Source organism: Nansenia antarctica (assembly GCF_963989245.1).
Source record: "Nansenia antarctica genome assembly, chromosome: 12".
Lineage (NCBI taxonomy): Eukaryota > Metazoa > Chordata > Actinopteri > Argentiniformes > Microstomatidae > Nansenia > Nansenia antarctica.
Window position 1 is genome coordinate 29,497,350 of NC_137682.1, and position 14,441 is coordinate 29,511,790.

Consider the following 14,441-nt stretch of genomic DNA (forward strand, 5'->3'; position numbering starts at 1 on the left):
ATCCACACTACACAGGGTTGTTCTTAACACTGTATTTTAACACCCAACACCAGTGTAGTGTGAATACAACATTTTTGGTGTTAATTGTTACATTGTGGAGTGTTGAATCACTGCAAATGTGGTGTTAAATCAACAAAAAATTGGTGTTGAATCAACACAAATTTGGTGTTTAATCAACAAAAAGTTGGTGTTGAATCAACACAAATTTGGTGTTGAATCAACAAAGATTTGGTGTTTAATCAACACAAATTTGGTGTTTAATCAACACAAATTTGGTGTTTAATCAACACAAATTTGGTGTTGGATCAACACAACTTTGGTGTTGAATCAACATAAATTTGGTGTTGAATCAACACAAATTTGGTGTTGAATCAACACAGATTTGGTGTTGAATCAACACAAATTTGGTGTTTAATCAACACAAATTTGGTGTTTAATCAACAAAAATGTGGTGTTGAATCGCCACAAATTTGGTGTTGAATCAACAAAAATTTGGTGTAAAATTTTTAACACCATCAAAAGTGTTACTTTAACACTCAATAAAGTGGATGCATATGCACACTTTGCTGGTGTTAAAATTAACACTGTGGGTGTTAATTTAACACTAGTGATTTTGCAGTGATGGTCATGGATACGGGAATGAGGTCCTCCGTACTCAACCCCATGTGTTGGGCGACCTTGATACCGATCAGGTAGCTCTGGCAGCCCGTGTCGGCCATGGCCGTGCGTTTCAGGAGGTCAAATCCCAGTGCTCTGTAATCCTCACGTTCGACGGTGAGGGAGAGGTTGATGTAAGGCTGCGGTTTGGATGTACGCTTCATCCACTTGTCACACATATCGTCGTATAGGTGGTGAGCGAGGGGAAGTGTGTGTAGCTTGTCATCCGCGCTGGCCACGGTGAGCGTGCACAGCTCGACGAAGGCTGCCGCCTGCTCGTCGCCCACCACATCTGTCTTCTCAGGTGGGGGTTTGGCCGGCCGGCTACCCAGGCAGACCTTCTCGAGGTGATTTTGGCGGCTACATTTCCGGCATGTCTTGCCATAGCCGGGGCACTCGTCACGTCTGGTGCGCCATATGGGCGTTTTTCCGTGGCCCATCCCGCCGCAGTAAACGCATGCTCCGTCAGGCTTGGCCTTCGGTGTCTCCAACCTGGCGGCCCCTTTGGTGCGAAGGTCCTGCTGTTTCCCTCGCCTATATGAACTACTGATCATATCTGTGCTCTGAGGGTCAAGTAGGCGCGATGCTGAGCGTTTCCCGGACTCCTTGGCTTCGATATACTCTATCATGTCCTTTAATGGCATGTCCTGGTTCTTTTCGCCAAGCAGGTCGAGCTGTATTTCTTGGTCCGCGATGCCGCGGGCGATCACGTCACGTAGTATTTCCTCTGAAGTTATTGATTTGATCACACCCCGCCTTAGTGCAGTCCATCTCATATTTGCATGTGTCTGCCTGCCCCTTCAAGCGGGCGTGGAATGATCGGATGGGCTCCTCATGTCCCTGTCGCATGTTAGATAGGGCCACCCGAGCCACCATGGCTCCGCACGGACGGCGAGTGCCTTCATGGCCGCGAGGACCTCTCTCTGATCGCTGTCTACCAGGCTTCTGCCTGCAGCGCGAGTGAGGTCTTTCCTCAGATCCTCCTCGCAGCACTCTAGGAGCTGTGTGACGATGTCGGGTCCGACCAGCTTAGTGCCCCTCTTGTATTCACTCCAGCGGGTTACGAAGTATGACCAAGTCTCTGCCGTCCCGGCCAGTGCTATAGAGGGGCGCCTGAGTTTCTCCATTTTATTGTTAATGCTCGGCGCTCTGGGGACTGCAGCGTGTACTGTTGCATGTATGTTCAGCATGGCCACTACCACTGCTGCCTCTTCATGTCTTGCTATATAGTCACAGCCCTCGATCGGGCAATCCACTATTACAGGTGCCATTAGTACAGCTACTCAAAAAAAAAGTTCTGTTAATTACCAGTTCTGTTCTTTGACGACATGTCCGTAGGCTATTCAGATTCCCGGGTGGCGTTATTTGCCGATGTCCGTATACAGATTCCGGGGTGGCGTTATTTGCCGATGTCCGTGTGAGTCGTTCGCGGATACATGCGTCTTCCTCTTTGCTGGATTTGTCTGCTTGACTGCATCACATTGTTTGATTATAAATAAGAACAATATTCCATTTGTTCATTTGCTTTTAATGAAGTGACTCTGCAAAATGACAATAATCAAACAAGTCCTGAGCAGGGCGAATGCAGGTGTACACATTAGAACAGTAGTCTATCCAATTCCGTTTCCGGTGCGTGCACCTAAATATATGACCATAGTGCAATATTCCCTACAAGGACACACGTTACCAACCTGGACACACGTTACCAACCTGGACACACGTTACCAACCTGGACACACGTTACCAACCTGGATTTTTCACTGCAAAGTACATTTCCAATCACCCAACATTGCTTTGCGAAACATGTGCGCCAAACCATTGTGTTTAAAAACTCCTGGCATTGATCAACTGCGATAGGACAGTTGATGTACCGTATTTTCCGCACTATAAGGCGCACTTAAAAGCCTTTAATTTTCAAAAAAAACGACAGTGCGCCTTATAATCCGGAGCGCCTTATATATGGATCAATTGGTTAATTGGTTGATCCATACTGGTTGTACACGGCGCTCAAGGCGCTCTGTCAAAATGTTTCAGTACGACTGGTAAACTACAAAGCCGCACCGCTTGCAGCATTACGGTAATCAGTAAACACCGGTACTGTGCTTACTCACAGTCCCACACCACTTGTGTGTGTATAAAGACCCCAAGTAAAGAAGACTAAACAGAGTTTCCGAGGGAACAAAGCGAGATGGCCACAGTTAGATTAGTAACTGTTAGAATCACAGTTAGAGGACAAACTCGAACAGTGTGTTGTTGAACAGAGAGCAGCAAGTAGAAGCGTCTCTACAGTCACTATTCGAATGAAGGCAACAGCGCTAGCACGGGACATGAACATCGATGAATTTCGAGGCGGTCCTTCTTGGTGCTTTCAACTTGAAGTTTTAAAGTACCCACTCGATATAATAAACAACAGTTTAACGATCACTAAACACTTATAATTTGTGTATTAAATTCATTATTCTCGTTTGCCGGAGGCTACCGGTAAGGGAGGGTTGACTTGTAAACATACTTTCGTTTTAGCTCGTGTTCAAAAGTAAGAACTGTGTGTTCATCTAGTTATGTGTAGTTATGTGTTTTTAGCATGTCGATGTTCTCCCAGTATGTTGTCATGTTATTCAAATACAGTTTAGACCTTCGTAGCGATGTGTTTTGTTAGCAGCGTTCGTAGCTGTGGCTGCGTTCAGAGTCACTTTTCTCCCATTCAGTGTTTGAGGTGAACCAACATTCAAATACGCCTGTCGTGTTCAATCTTTCTCTGATTTGAATGTATGACCCATCTGAAAAATTACGTTGCACATTTCACCAGGAGCTGTCACATATTGGTTGTTAGTTATAATTGTATAGCCTATTGGTTGTTTTCTGGTGTTGTTTTCTTGTTTTGCTCTGTTTGTAGTCTACTTGATGTATTTTTATCAGCTGTTAAATCACCACAGCGGTTAATCCACTAATAGAGATAATAGCAGATTGAAAATGCGTATAGCTAACTACTCTATATCTCGTGGTCGCAGCTATTGCGAATTGCTATTCACGCGAGTCAGCTGTGAATCACCGCAGGTCCTTGACGCTTGTTGCAAAAATGGACAAGGAACGGCTGATACTTGAGGTGGAAAAAAATATATTTTTGACAGTTGAGTAGGTAGAACGTTGACGGTGACAACGCTCAGGTGGAGCATGGACAACGGGAAGTTGACACAACACCGATGGAGAGGTGACGCAACGCAGTAGGTGGAGCTTGGGCGTAACGCAACCCCAGTCAAACGTTTGACTGCAGTATCTTCTATTCTATGCGCCTTATAATCCGGTGCGCCCTGTATATGAAAACAGTTCTAAAATAGGCCATTCATTGAAGGTGCGCCTTATAATCCGGTGCGCCTTATAGTGCGGAAAATACGGTACTGTGGGAGCAGAAACCCCTGGGTGGCAGGGAATTATGCATATAATTCATCAAGGATTAGAACACCCAGGCCAATCATCTGTTGCCTATGATTGACTTGTACTCTGGGGGACAGACACGCATTCTGTCCACGCTGAATTTGATCTCACTATCAAACACCATGTGCCGCCCATTATTACGTTCGATCAGCCATTGTATTGGAAAGCGATTATCATGGATGCACCACAGCGTAGCCATCAACCTTTATGGGAGGACTTCCCCTCCCGCCTTGAGTAGAGTTTATTGGCTACAGGTGATATGTTACATATGCAATCAATCAACACAGCTCTCTCCCAATCATGTCCTTCAGTTACAGTCACAATGTGAAGGAGTGGATGGCCCAGAGCTTCCTACAGCTGAATGAGAGCAAGGGGGAAATCCTCCTCATCGGCAACACCACCGCCATCACTCAGCTCAGCACCAACATGGGAAGCCTGTCCACCCTTGTCAGACCACATGTCAAGAACCTCGGTGTCATCTTTGACTCCGAGCTTTACCTTGACCGACAAGTGAACTCCGTCGTGAAGGCATGTTTCTACCAACTACGCATCATAGCCAAGATCAAGTCCTTCCTCACCCCCAGCGACCTGAGGAGGGTCGTCCTCATGCTAATCTCATCTAGGCTCGACTACTGCAACTCACTCTATGCTGGACTTCCTGATAAGACCATCTACCGCCTGCAGCTAGTCCAAAATGCCGCTGTCAGGCTGGTGTCAGGCACCAAAATGAGGGACCACATCTCCCCTGTCCTCATCTCCCTTCACTGGCTCCCAGTGAAGAAGAGAGCGAAGTTCAAAATCTGCACCTTTGTTTTTAAAGCTCTCAACAGTCTCGCCCCACCCTACATCAAGGACCTCCTGGACCAGTCTACCTCCTCAAGGCCTAGACCCAGGCTCAGGTCCGACGCCCAACTCAGCCTGAGGGTCCCACGTACCAACCTCAAGAGGAATGGTGACCGTGCCTTTGCGGTGATAGCACCGACCCTGTGGAACGCGCTCCCTTCTGCCATCAAGTTTGCCCCCACTCTGGACTCCTTTAGAGCCAAGTTAAAAACCCACCTCTTCCTAAATGATATTCCCTAAGTCTACTCCCTATTTGTTGTGAATTGTATGCCTGAGATTTACGTTTAAGTCGTCTGTGTCTGATTGCTTTCTGTGTTCCTTGTCTTTGTCTTTATCTGTTCCTTTACCCGGGCTGCGCCCGGGCCGATGTAAAAGTTGGATGGGGGGCGCATTATAAATAAAATTAACAATTAACAATTAACTAGGAGAATTTAACACTGAGATGAAAAGAAAAATGGGTTATTCTGTAGGGTTCTGCCAATTATTAATAGCTGTGGGACTGAAGAAAGCAGGTGTCAGGAGTTGGTGAGATCTTGTTAGTGATTCAATTGAATGCAGTGCAGAACATGATGAAAGTGATGATTCTGAGATGTTAAGGCACTGAAATGAAGGGTAATGATTTTGAGATCCATGAACCTCCACTAGTTGCGTTACTAAGTAGAGTTGTATTGTTTTAAGGAATAGGAGAATAATCAGCTAGTTACTTTTAGGGCTACTCAGCAATGGCAGAGCGTCTCATCTTCCCAGGGTAATGACACAAGCTAGACATGACTGACAATGGCAAAAAACAAGAATAGGCCATGGTCATGCTTGGTCATGCTTCAGCAGTTGCTGTCCTAACGCTTGAAGCAAATGTTGATGACCGAAACGGTTTTAGTTTATTTGGTGACGTTCACTTGAGTTTGAGTTAACTTGGGGACCAGTGGTAAGATAAGATATTATGGCAGCAACCAAATTAACAGTCACATTTTCAGCTAAAGATGCATCAAAAATACATCGAATAATCATTCTCATTCTCATTCTGTACATGAATACATCCCTACAGGCTGTTGATAATTAATATAATTCGGTGTAATTTAACAATAATCTAAAATAACCATGAACACCCACCTCCAATATAAGTTCTACATCTTAGTTTAGATATACTGGATACTACAACAAAGCACACTTTTGTCAAGCATGACTAGTCAGATGGAATAAGACAAAAACATTGTTCTTGACAAGACATTTGAAAGACTCTGCAAAAACGTTCAGGCTTGGAAGCATTTTCAATCATGCCTATTGAATCATCCAACATTTTTCAAGGTTGGTTATCAGAGCCAACTGGACCATGAATGAAAGTGACACAGTAGTTTTAAACCCTTGACTTCACTCTCCAGCTGTAATCTATGTGCATGTCACAGCTGAAAACATCACAAAGTATTTTTTAGAGAATGATTTCTCCCTTCACTACAGAGGGATCATGTCTAAACTTCCAACAACCTTCACCATATTTCCCATACGGGGGGGAGGGGGGATAACATGCCTGAGGCACTAATTACACAACATAATGCCACATTGCCCAATCCATCTTGCTGTGCAATTTGAATATCTAAAAACTGTTCATGAGGCTTTACACTGTCATATGGAATGTCAGCAGAAGGAGCCTCAGTTTGTATTTATGTTTTTGAAACATGAAGCCTCAGACAGCAAACCCAGAACAAAAAAGTCTCTCCAAGCTGCAGGACCTACAGTTATTATTCCATATTGACTCAGGGACATTGTGTAGCCTGGTTGTCTGTCTATATGTTTGTGTCTGTTCTGGTTGTCTGTGTCTGTATCTCTTTAAAAGCTAAATAGGAGATGAGTCCAGTCCAGGGCAACCACCCCCCTTGGTAATTGGCCAATCAACTCCAGCAGTGGCCAATCAACTCCAGCCAATCAACACCAGCCAATCATCTCCAAACCAGCCAATCATCAGAGGCCACACCATACAAAAGACCCTGAGAGAAAACTTTAGGTTATTTACATAACCCCGGTTCTCTGAGTAGTATTCGTGAGTATCTCACTATGGGAACGCCCCCTGCGTGACCTCATCAGAAACTGAATTACACTGCGCCAGCCCATTGGCTGGCCCAGGCGACGCTTGTGTCAGGAGGGACGGGACCCTCCGCCTATATAAGGCTTACACACGGCGTCTGTCGTCATTCAAAACAAGCAACCTCTTCCTCGCTTCTAAAGCAAGGAGGGTGGTCCGGTGAGATACTCACGAATACTACTCAGAGAACCGGGGTTATGTAAATAACCTAAAGTTCTCTTTCATAGTATTCGTTTCGTATCCCACTATGGGAATATACTTACTCCCGTATTGCCAGACCTGCCAGCAAAACGACAACTGTCCCAGAATGGACCCTCACACTCTAGGAACTACGTCCTAAGAGGAACCCAAACTGAGGACTGAGTGTGATAGCGTTGGAGCCGTAACATCCAACCTATAAAATCTAGCGAACGTGTGGGGCGAAGCCCAGCACGCCGCCGCACACACCTCCTGAATCGACACCCCTTTAAAGAGTGCCCAGGAGGTCGCCAAACCTCTAGTAGAGTGCGCACGTAAGCCCGCGGGGGGCTGTAGACCCTTACTAGAGTAAGCCAAGGCAATAGCCGCCACTACCCAATGGGAAAGGCGCTGTTTCGACACTGGCTTTCCCGTGTGTGGATTCGCCCAGGATACAAACAACTGGTCACCTTTTCTGCAACCCTGAGTCCTGTGCAAGAGCCTATAACCTTCGGAATAAAGGCTGGGTTAGGCATCAGACTGACCCTAGAGTCCCCTGGGGAGAACTTTGTACACTCTCGGTGCACTGAGAGCGCATGGACTTCACCTATGCGCTTAGCCGAAGCCAAAGCAAGCAATAGGACCGTCTTTAGCGTTAACACTTTCACCTCCACCTGTTCCAGCGGTTCGAACGGTGGGCAGGAGAGAGCATCTAGTACCATAGGGAGGTCCCATGAAGGAGCTAACGGCCTAGACGTAGGCAATTTCCTTCGGGCCCCTTTCATAAACTGGCACACCAACGGGTGCTGGCTTATCGACTTTCCACCCAGGCCAATATGACAAGCCGAAATAGCTGCCAAATAGACCTTAACGGTTGAGAAAGCCTTACCCCTCTCAATCAGGTCCTGTACAAATGACAGAATAACTGTCACAGAACACTGAAAAGGGACAGCGTGTGACTCTGAGCACCAAGTCTCGAACACACGCCACTTATGCCCATACAACTTTCTAGTTGATGAGGCTCTGGCACACTGAATAGTGTCGATCACCCCTTGGGGAAGACCCACTAGTGCAAGGTTGATCCCTTCACGGGCCAGGCCCACAGAGACAATCTCTCTGGGTGGGGATGGACTCAGCGACCGCATGTGTACACTGCTCCACACTATCAGTCTGTGTGCCATAGTGTGTAACTGGTGGGACCTCAGTCCCCCCTGTCTGTTTACATAGGCAACGACCGTGGAGTTGTCTGTCCTCACCAAAACATGATGTCCTCTCAACCACGGGAGGAAAAGTTTCAGAGCCAAGTGAACAGCTAGCAGTTCCAGGCCGTTTATATGGGTAGAACGTAAGTGCGGGTCCCAACCCCCGTTTATCGTTCTCCCTTCGAAAGTGGCACCCCAGCCTCTCAGAGAGGCGTCCGTGGTGATTACTTTTCTGTTCAGGCCAGGTCCCATAGAAACACCCTGTGTTATGAAACCTGGGTCCTTCCACTGGTGCAGAGCCAGTGAGCAATCCCTGGAGACCCTCACACGACGGTGACCGTCGCGGTGGGGGTCCAGGCCCAGAGAGGCCACCCAGCGCTGGATGCCTCTCATGTACAGGCGCCCCAGGGGTATGGCCACCACAGCGGAGGCCATCAAGCCTAACAACCTCTGGCATTGTTTGAGGGTAACTATGTTGCCCTTGCGAAACAGCGCTATAGTCGCGCGCATCGTCTCCACTCTTTCTGGAGACAAAAACGCCTTGGCTCGGATAGAGTCCAGTGCGAGCCCTATAAACGCGATGCGTTGAGAGGGTGTCACCATGCTCTTTTCCATGTTTATTCGGAACCCCAGACTCGCTAGGTGTTTCGAAATGACCGCTGTGTGACGCGCCGCCTCCTCGCGGGAGTCACTGCCACTAACCAGTCGTCGATATATGTGGCCACTCTGATACCCCTCTGTCTGAGAGGGGCCACTGCTGCCTCGGTGCATTTTACAAACACCCTTGGGCTTAGTGACAGGCCGAAGGGAAGGACCACATATTCGTACGCTATCCCTTGGAAAGCGAATCTCAGATATTTCCTGTGTGGAGGATATATCAGAATGTGGAAATAAGCGTCCTTCAGGTCGATTGATGTGAACCAATCCCCTGCTATGAAACTTAGCAGGGAAGAGTGTGTCAACATCCTGAATTTGTATTTTCTGAGATGCTGATTCAAGACGCGGAGGTCTAGAATAGCCCTCATGCCCCCCCCCTTTCTTTGGGACCAGAAAATACTCTGTGGGTCTCCTCGAGAGGTACAACTGTTATAGCTCCTTTCTCCCTTAGAATGGAGATTTCCTCCAGGAGAATATTGGCTCGTTCGCCCTGAGCTTGAGAGTACAGTATTTCTCTGAATGGGGGTGGAGCGACACAGAATTGGAGCCTGTAGCCCCTTCGTACAGTAGTGTCCTCAACACCCAGTCTGACTGTGTGCAGTCTGCCCATTCCTGCTGATGCGTGGAAAGCGGGCTGACTGGCCACATCGTCACATGCGAGTTGTTGGCGCCCCCTTGGCCGGGGCGCGCAACAGCCGCCTAGCGTGCCTTCCCGCGCTGTGCGCGTTCGGGCCACTTTCTGCATCACAGCCGCGGGACGGTTAGTCCCACGGTCTGCGTTATGGCAGAGAAAGATTGTTTTTCAACATCTCTTGTATTCTTATGTTTTTCAACATTGTTAACAACGCCCTTGGCACTCTGCCTGGATGCGCTTGTCGGGACATTTTCAATACATTGTGCATTAACATGCTTGAGTGACAAACAACTTTGCAGTATGAACAGTCTCTCACCTTTGTATGGAACATGTCGTACCGAACTTGCTCTGGAACGGAGCTGGGAGGGTACAGAGCGGTCAGCGAGGGGGGCCGACTGGACTCGCTCTCCTCCCGAGGAGAGGCTGTCAGATCACCCGCTTCTTCTTCCTCGCCGACGCGGCGGCCGGGGTTGGGGGCGGGGACGCCTGAGGTCTGGCCCATGGGTTCTTGGGACCTCTGGGTGCCTGAGGCGCTGCCTGCTGTCTAGCCGCTCTGGGGGTCTTGAAAGCAGGGGCCGGGCGAGAGACAGCCTCCGTATGACTGCCGTGGCTGGGTCACAGGCGCTGCGGGCTGCGCTCTTCTCGGAAGGCACAGCTCCATAGCCTCATCCTCTCTCTTTTTCTCCTCACATCTCTTCTGCATTGAGGTGACTGCTGCACCGAAGAGACCCTGCGGTACGATAGGGGTGTCGAGAATTTCTTCTCTCTCCTTCGCCGACAGGTTGGTGAGACCGAGCCAACGCGCCCTCTCCTGCAGTACCATGAGACCCATGGATTTACCCGTGGCTTGAATGGCCATCTTGTGGAGACGGAGGATGTGATCCGTTATAACGCAGATTTCTTCCCATAGGGTATTGTCTGGCTTAACAGTCATATCCTCCTCCTGCTCAGCCTGGCAGGCTGATAGGAGTGCGGAGGCATTGAGAGCCCTCGCTGTCAGTGCCGCTGCTTTGTAGCACTTGTCTGTAAGGCTAGCCTGAAAGCGGTCCGACTTGGAGGGTAGGGACGGGGCAGCCGAAGATACGGGGGTCTTCGGGTGCAGGTGGTGCGCCACCACCGGCTCGACCGGTGGGATGTGGCGGAGGCCGAGGGAGTCCAACCCCTCACAATCCAGTTGAGAACCCCCGATTATTGGGTGTTTCTCGCTGAATGGCCGTTCTTTCCACATAACTGCTATCTCATCGAGTAGCTCGGGGAAGAACGGAATAACTTGTTTCCCCGTCTTAGCCGCCGTCTGCAGTCTTTTGCCGTCAAAGCGTGACTTAGCAGTTTCGGTTTGGGCGACGGGCCAGGGGATATTCAGCCTTTCTGCTGCTCGCTTGCACATGTCCTGCATGTCACAGTCCATGAGAGACTGGGCGGAGGGTTGGTTGCCTCCGCCAGGCGTGGGGGGCTTTTCAGCTCCGCGCCTACCGATTGAGAATGAGGAGTCCTCCTCATCATCGGTGGACAAAATGAGGTCTGAGTCGTGCGACCCTCCCTCATCATTGTCCGAGTCTCTCCTAGGGTCATAGCGAGCAGCGGTAAAGCTGTCAACTCCCTTGTCATCCAGTACCGGGAAACCGATGTCAGGGCTATGTGGCACTAAGTCCGCCCAGCATGGTGTCGGTAAACCTGGAGACATGTCCGCGTTAGACTGTGATGGCAGCGTTTCGGCTGCCTCACACAGAAGCGGATCTTCTCCCGACAGGCTAGCCATGCGACTTAGCCGTCGGCGAAGAAGTTTATTGGGGAACACTGCACAGTGGATACACTCATCGGTAGAGATAACAGCGGCCTGGGCGTGGGTTAATCCCAGACACGCTGCGCACTTAGAGTGAGTGTTCCAGCTAGCCATTGACTTGCCGCACGGGCAGGTCTTCCGGCTAGTCTCGGCTGTGCTAGGTCCGTTAGCCTCAACGTTAGCCATTGCTGGCTAGGGTTTGTAGGCTAGCTGCTAGCAGGCCTCGCTACTTCGCCCGTTAGCTTGTCAGCTATCAAGGGAAACAGAGGGGCCAGGGGAGGGATATTACTATCTACCCGCTAGCAGTGCGTTATAGAGATAACGTCTCTTAATTGTCTCTCACACTGGGTATTGCTACCCGTAACCGTTCGGAGTATTCCTACTCGCAGAACAGGGAGTATTGCTACTCGCGTCGTTCAGAACGAGGAGTATCGCTACTCTTTTCGTTCCGAGCAAGGCGAGTATTGCTACTCGAATCGTAACACGAGGTATCGCTACCTCGAGTTAGAGTATTCCTACTCTTCAACAGAAGTATTTCTACTCCTGTGAACGTCAACGAAAATGCAGTTTAGCAGCAGAGCGCCCGTCGGCACGAGTTTGGTCGCTCGTATCTGTGGACTGTTTAGCTCTAGCCACCCGCACAGTTGTTGTCAGCTCCAGTGAGAAGCGAGAAGAGGTTTTTGAATGACGACAGACGCCGTGTGTTAGCCTTATATAGGCGGAGGGTCCCGTCCCTCCTGACACAAGCGTCGCCTGGGCCAGCCAATGGGCTGGCGCAGTGTAATTCAGTTTCTGATGTCACGCAGGGGGCGTTCCCATAGTGAGATACGAAACGAATACTATGAAAGAGAACTAGCAGCAGCTGTGTGATCAAATCACACAGTTCCCACCATTTTGTTGTATACCATACGGGTGGATACTTTGTTAGAGAGCCTTGTGGTTTAGTTTGTTAGTTGTGTTCTGTGTTTAGTGATCTTGTTTAGTGATACTTGTTAGAGATCTTTTTGTTATGATTTAGTTGATACTTTGTTCATTTATGATTTAGTTGATACTTTGTGTTTTGGTACTCGAATAGTCACTTATACTTTAAGGATTTTCATAGTGACTTTTTTTGTTTATTGTTTTAAGAACCATGTGTTTATTGTTTGTTTTGTTTTGAGGCATTTGTTTGTAGTTTCCAATTCTGTTTTTATCCTTACTATAAGACTTTTAAATTGTCTTGGCCTAATAAATATCTTTATATTACTTAACAACTGTAATTTTGTTACTTCTTCTTCACCCTAGCGAACTAGAACGTAACAGACATCTTAGTCATTCTTGTGTTGTGAATATGAATTGTGGAATTGTGTAGCAGCAGACTCAATTCACTTCTTAGAAAGACCCAAAAGATATGAAAGCCATACATTTCTTGAAATTTTCTGTTTAACACTAGCAGCACGATGGCTGTTTCGCCTACTTTTAGCGGGTCAAATGACCCCCCACTCTTTACAGTGAGAATCTGTGTACTGACCCACAATGATCACTGGATGGCGCCGCTTGTACATTAGTCTGGCTCCACAGCCTGAATTGAATTGAAACTCTGAAACCAAGAAGCCAAGGAGTCATGGCTGAGGAAGAAATGGTCCAAAGAGTAGCTTCATGTCACACAAAAAGTGAAAGATGACAACATTGCTGCTTGTAAAAATGTATTTGACATATTTGTCATACATTTCATTCAAACCTGCATTCTTGGTGTCCGGCTCCCTCTGTGCGTGTGAACTCGTTACAATGTTACTGCACGAGCTGGAGGTGAGTTGTTCTCAAATGGTTAATACACGTAAATCAGTAGTAATAACAATAGTAATACACGTAAATAAATCTGACAGCCATCAAGAAACAGACATTGTGCATGGTTAAGTGACTGCCGCTTCTGTTTCCCTGTCCTGTCTTTTTGTGTCCTGTCCTAAAGTTTCTATAGTTTCTTGTTTTCGGCGTCTACCTTGTTTTGTGTGCCCGTCTTCCCCCGGAGGTCTCCGCTTTTTATTTTCCTTGTTTTCTTTTCCAAGTATTATTTCACTTTTTTTTTCTTTTTTTTTGTTTTGTTTATTATTATTTTTTTTTTCGCCGACCTCCGCTGCTTTCCCCCCCGCCATCTCCCGCCTCTCACCGCCTCCACTGCCGGACTACAGTACTCACCGCCTCCACTGCCGGACTACAGTACTCACCGCCTCCACTACCGGACTACAGTATTCACCGCCTCCACTACCGGACTACAGTATTCACCGCCACCACTAACCCCATCACTGGACCCCTAACTCCCACTGGATTCACACTTCTTGACACCATCGTTCCTGTCCCCCGGCTCTGTGTTGCTGACGACCCGCTGCGCGCCGCTCTCAGACATCGCTAGCCTGGCCGTGCTGTGCTACTACCCTCGTCTCGGGAGGTAGCCACCACTCCCTCCCCGGTTTGGGGGTTGCCATCTCCGCGGGTGAGTGTCAGTCCTTCCCAACCCTCACTCACTACTGCGGGATTTGGTCCCTGGCATGGCACGGCTAGGCTGGCCGGCCGGCCGCGCGGGTTCGGTCCCAGGCTGGCAATACAGATGACAACGGCAACGGCGGCACCGCGCTGTCGCTCTGGTTCACTGCCATGCTTACACGGCTCGCTGCCCACCAACTGCTGGTCGCTCCCAGCCTATCCACTGACCTGCTCCCACCTGTACTCTGGTTTCATCTTCAGCTTGGTTTCGCCCTCCTGCTGCTCCTGTCGTTTTGCCCTGGACTCCCGGCCATCTCACCTGCCCCCCACCTCCCCCTGCCCTTCTCTCGTCTCACCTATACTGCCACTCTGACTCTGTGTTCCATGTTACTTGTTTTTGTGTTTCTGTAGTTTATTTCTACTTAAACACACACACACATACCATGAATTTGTATGATAAGGCTTTGTAACAGTTACATTTACATTTTTGGCATTTGGCAGACGCCTTGTTCCAAAGCG